Source organism: Argentina silus, assembly GCF_951799395.1.
Source record: "Argentina silus genome assembly, chromosome: 2".
In the NCBI taxonomy this organism is placed as follows: domain Eukaryota; kingdom Metazoa; phylum Chordata; class Actinopteri; order Argentiniformes; family Argentinidae; genus Argentina; species Argentina silus.
In genome coordinates, this window is record NC_139656.1 from 8977248 (window position 1) to 8983247 (window position 6000).

The 6000-nt window shown below is 45.8% G+C and overlaps 1 protein-coding gene across 1 annotated transcript in view; it reads right to left on the bottom strand.

Moving 5' to 3' along the window:
- The window catches only part of specc1 (sperm antigen with calponin homology and coiled-coil domains 1), a 37089-nt gene extending 35742 nt beyond the window's left edge, over window positions 1–1347 (bottom strand). The window contains exon 1 of the mRNA XM_083697480.1: window positions 1236–1347. The gene's annotated coding sequence lies outside the window, so the exon portion shown is untranslated. The remainder of the gene's footprint in view (window positions 1–1235) is intronic.
- Window positions 1348–6000: the final 4653 nt, after the last annotated feature.

A 6000-nucleotide genomic window follows, 5' to 3' on the forward strand; every position in this document is an offset into this window, starting at 1 on the left:
GTAGGTCCTGCATTACCTGACCTCACCGCAGGTGCAGTAGGCAGGCCAAAGCTTTTTAACTCTGCTGCTCTGCAGGCTGGGGCTCAAACAGAGCCTCAGACAGTGTGTGTGTGTGTGCGTGTGTGCGTGTGTGTGTGTGTGTGTGTCTGTGTGTAGGGCTGGAGATACTAACGTATTTGCTGAAGCTGAGGGAGCAGATGGGGAGGTGGCAGGCTGCCTCCCCTCCCATCACCAGGAGGCCAGTGGAGTGTGGCAGGGACAGCTCCACTCTCTCTGCATATGAGCAGCACTAATGGCCGTGTCAGTCTCTATCAGAGAGTCATAATGATGACTGAGGAGAGGGAGGAGGAATGGGAAACATCATCTCTTCGCTGTGGTGAGACGAGGCATTGCTCAGTCAACTTCCTGTCAGTTTCCTGTGTTTCTGAGGAGGGAGAGGAGATGCCCATAACCAGAGTTGTAAGATGCTAAATAACGTCAATCTACACATGCCTTCAGTCTCTGTGCTCCATCCTGTGACATTAAGCGTGACGATGTCCTTGATTGAATTGATTACAGATGGCCACACATCATTAATTCTGTTCCATGCACACAGAATCACATCAGGGAGATGACAGATGCTACCAGCGTAAAGCGTAAAGCATCTGAATAGCAATAAAGAGTTAGTTTCACCCGAGCAAGTATATCTTTAAACCTGGTAAATGAATACAGAGTCGTGCTGTCTGAAACGTAGCTGACATGAGCAGCAGGGAGCCGATTTACACACAGAAGTTAGCACTTGCAGCAACCACCACAGCGGGAGTGGGCAGTGTCTCCTGCCTGGCCTCCGTTTGGCAGCGGGCTGGAGAAAGGATGTTGGGTTGAATATCACTCTGCTTCATCACATCCTCTGATGTGTCACGCATGGCTGAACCCTGGGCAGGCCTCAGCCTACTCTTGAAATAACCAAGACTCTAAAGAGAGGAACTTATGGTGAACTATGACAAACACTTCAGAAAAGTGAGTGCTTGACAGAACTGCCGTAGCAAGCCATCATCACACATTTTCTATTCAATTCCAGATGTTCCCATCACCTTTTCCCCCCAAAATGTACTGTTTCAAAATGAGTGACAAACAAGCCCCAAATGCTCTCCACTGCCCATGTAAACTCAGAGACTGAAAGACAGCTCAAAAAACACAGATGTCAAGCCACAGAGGGAGAGAGAGAAAGAGCGTGTCATAGAGAGTGTACTTACAGAAAGAAAGAGCCTGGTCTTGAGTAGCCTCACGGTTGTTTTGATGACTCTTGTCTGTCCCAGCTCTTACTCCTGCCCTGTGTGACTCTCACTCCTTCCACACACTGACTGACTCCTAGCTGAGTGAGTTTGACAGACAGCACAAGCAGCGCAGCAGACCTCCACAACAGAGTCACTGAGAGAGAGCAGCAGGGCCAAGAGCAGCTGCTGCCTCCACACAGCGATTAGGACACGGAAGCAGGCTGCCTGCGCCTGTGCTGCTGTGCCTCTCTCTCTCTCCCTCTCTCTCTCTCTCTCTCCCTCCCTCTCTCTCTCTCTCTCTCTATCTCTCTCTCTCTCCCTCTCTCTCCCTCTCTCTCCCTCTCTCTCTCTCCCTCTCTCTCTCTCTCTCTCTCACACACACAATGAGAGGGAGTCTAGTCATGGGGAAGTTTCCCTCCCCACTCAGACAATTTTTCCAAGCTTTTTTGCGCAAAGAGGAAGAGAATATGAGAGACGGAGAGAGAACCAGTTTTGAAATAATGTTTTTCACATAACGGTTTTACAGGTTAATATTCAGCATTTTTATATGCTTTATTGTATAAATTGTTAATGGGATGTCGTTGCTGTTGTCTGACTCCTGAGCGTTTGCCCTTTCCCTTCAGGACAGCAGTATGTCATTTGTTTGACCTGAGAGATCAGATCATGTGTGTGAGGCTGAGGGCCAGAGCGTACAATCACTCCAGTGTATGATATAAGTTTAGAACTTTAACCTGTGCAGCTCCACTTCTGTAAAATGTGTGCTTTTATTCATGTATTTGACTAGATTATGAAAATCAAAAATGCCAGATTGATTTTTGGTGTACGTGTACATTCCTCATTTTAAATGTCCGCTACCGACATCCAAACACTGACACTGACAAAGCTCGTCTTTGTCTCAGAAGCACGTCTACAGAGGCCTCAGTAGAGAGGAGCGAGGCTGAACATTTGTGGTGGGGTCTGCATTTTATACATTTTCCAACTGTTCTCATTTGGATCCCTCAACCTACGACATACCAAGGCCATAGCATGTGGGTAGAGAATATTGCTCTCTGGATTGTGATGAAAAAGGCTCCAGTTTGTGGTGAGTGGTAAATGGGGAACTCTGGATAGCTGACCACAAGCCTGTATTGTACCACACAAGGTTGCTTCCAAAGCTGGGCTAATGGCTGAGAAATGTTGCACAGCTTTACAGGTGCCACATCCTGTTTGACACCCCACATATTGAGATTTAGAATGTGATTAAGCCCGCACTTGCGGCCTTCGACTTCACTATATTCCCTTTTGAAAGAGAAACTAACCCTATTTGAATGCTGTCCGACTCTTCAAACATTGAGATCCAAATGGTTGACATCCAACAGAAACTTTAATGGTCCCTTGTGTACTTGGAAGGTTGACTAACAACTTATAGAAGTGGTATCACATGCTATTAGTAAACTGCGCAACACATTAGCTACCGTACAGTAGCTACGACTCTGAACCTTTCATTTGAATCCTGAACGCCTCTCTACTGTTGGACCTTTAAGAGATACATCACTTGGTTTTCAAAGGGTAACACGACATCTAAAAGGGACGGAAACAGCACAGAAGTCTGTGTGAGTAATAACCAGGCCAAACAAATAAATAATGTAACATAAAGCCCTGGCCCGCTGCTCGTGTGGGGGGGTTTGTTCTGAAGAGCCACCTGTCGCCGTGGATATGTGAGAGTGTTGGCCGGGGCTGTGGAGTATCCGCTCAATATCTCCCTCCTCAGAGAGAAACACAAGAGGCAGCCAGAGTGGGCCTGAGTACAGCCATAGATCTCTACCAACTCTGTCTCTCTTTCTCTCTCTCTCTCTGTCTTTCTGCCACACTGTAAACAACACCCTGACTCAAATTCTCCACATCTCACAAGGAGAGAACTAGCCTATCATTTCACACTGGAAGAAAGAGGAGTCAACTCTCCTTGTTAAACTCATTGAGAGTGTTTTCTCAGAGGAAAAACATGGTCGGATGGTGACATCATGGAGTTTGGAGGAATAACTATGTTGCTTTTTCCCTCTCATTGCTGCCCTTGAGAGACAGTGAAACTAATCATCATTTCAAATTATTGACAAAAAATGTAGGCTTAGCCTAGACAGGATATTTGCACATGGGTAAGACCGCCACAGACAGGCAGTTCTCACAAACACACCAAACAAAAAGAGAGAACAAAAATGCATGAATGGATCAAAAGAAAAATCTAAGAATATCCAACAATGGGAATAGGGCTATGTAATGTAGTCTTTGTGACTCATCGAAAACAAAAGGTGTTTTATGGACGAATAATGGCTTCTAATTGATGGTAAACAAAGGAGGATAGAGGCCAGGGAAGCTGCGTCGAGCCCTGTCCCCTCTCCTCCAGCTGTGGCTGTGGGCTTCAGAGGCTGGCTCCCACACAGGAAAAAAGCCATCAGCTACTGAGACAGTGTCTGGCAGCCGGGGCTCCGGGGCTCCTGGGCTCCCATAAACGTGGCTTTAAAACCTAACCTACATCTGCAAGTCCTCAACAGGGGTTTCTCTCACTACGGCTTCAGTTGCAGCCCACCACTGACCGCTGTCTTTGCTTTTGCTGCTGATATGACATTACCACAAACAGGTCTGGACATCTGTGTAACATCTGTGTATTTGGGAACAAACCACAGAGAATAAGAATAGAATCAGACCATGTGGTGTCAACTGTATGCTTTTACTTTTATTATTACAATAAATTCCTCCATTAGAAATAGTGTTCAGTGCAGCACAAATAGATTAAACTACCCAATGTGTCAGCTCTTTCTGTAGAAGCCTTTTTATTGTGTGTGTGTATGTGTGTGTGTGTGTGTGCGTGCGTGCGTGCGTGTGTTTGTGTCCACGTCAGCAGCTCCTGAGCATCTGTGCAGCACCTGGGACGGGGGAACTGGTGGTGCTAAGTCATGGACTCAAACCCGAAAGTGAATCAGGAAGTGTCTAGGTTGAGCCCATCCCCCATGCTGTGAGGCAGTCTCTGCTCTCTCCCTGTGTTCCCCTTTACTCAGGAGGATGTGAAAGTACAGAACAAGACATAAGGCCCTTGACTCTGCACCGGGACACTTATCCCCAGCAGCAATATTCAGAAATCAATGTCTTCAGTTACTGCAGTATTTTGCTTTCATGCAATCAAATGTCAGAGTAGCTCAGAATAGCTCAGTTGTGGCTTCTGTGATGCATAAATATAAATATTCTTCGCTTAGCCTACACCAATGTACTGAATTGGCTATAAAACGCATGACATGAGTTCTAAGGCTATCTAAGTCACATTGAGAAATTAGAGCAGAACATGCCAGAGGGAATTGCGAAGGCCTTTTTTCTAAGAATCTCTCCAATCAGTGTCATTGCATTGGATCAGAAAAAATCATTCGAAAAATAAGAATTGAAACAGCTAGTTTATGTTGATAAAGGTAACTGAAAGAGGGCAATCTGCGTTCTCTGAGGACCAGGGCCCATTCCATCCACGTACAACACTCAGCAGCAGAATATGAAATGGCCTGCAGATGAGAGAGGTTTTTTTTTTTAGCTTTTATCAGCATTTTTACACCAAAAAAGAGATGAGAGAAATGCAGAGATAGGAAAAAAAGAGTTCACCACAACTTCCTGAGTCAGATCTACCCTAACTCTCAACAGATGTGAGACGGTCCCTACACCACCTTACAGTGAATACGTAATGCAATTCTGTCACCTGAGAAGAAGGCAAACACATCCTCTACTGTACCGTGGATCATAGAGACACCATTGCTCTTGACTGAATCCACCGTCCAGAAGCTGAGCCCAGCCTATCTACTGAATGTTTCATCTATGTTCTCAGAGCTGAGCTCCCTGAGGGCCAAACTTCCTGTAGCGACAGTGTCAGAGCTCCCCTCCAGTAAACACCAAGCCACATCTCTGCAACCTCAGCTGCTCTGCTGACAACACTGAGTGGGAGGTGGATTCCATAGAAACCCATCTATAGGACTACTACAGTGCAATAATGCAGTGCAGCTCTGGAACTCAATGAAATTGATAGAAGCTGCACAAGTGTCAGTGATTGTAATGTCATGGTGACAGTGAGTGAGTATTGAATGGTATTCAAACATGGTCAAGCCCTTCAAAGGTGTGTTTCTTTAGTTGTGTTACATACAGAGCTTTGGCCTGGGGGCTGTTTGATGTTCATTATGGGTGTTTTCAGTATCAGCCACATGAGGGGTGAGACTACAATGACCGGGTCGCTTGTCAGCTGTTATGAACAAACATTTGTTGCCACTCCCACACGTCCGTCATAGAAATCCATAAACTCGCCGGCCCTGTTTGCCCTGAAAGGCAGCCTGAACAACTTTAGATCAATATAAAATCATGTTTTACTTCTCCTGCAGAGGATCCGGTGATGCTTCTCATTCAGTGTGAATGAGGTAAAGACACTATTGCTGGACTAACACAGCTAGCCAAGACAGCCAGACACCATTGTGTGCTAAGACCATAGAAATGCTTATGTTTCTAACTGAATGACTCGGCCCAGATGACCGATTTTTAGTAACGCTAGCATTCCTCACAGTCAGTGAGGCTGACTAGGATTCTCCACAAGCATGCCGTCCATCCTGCACACAGTAACAGCCAGGCACCTCCTCACTGACAAGTTATCAGTTCTCTCATAAATATTATTGGCTCAATTTGTTTGTACTATATCACTCTGCCTATATTGAGTGGAAGATTAAATATAGGCTGGCTAGTTATCCTC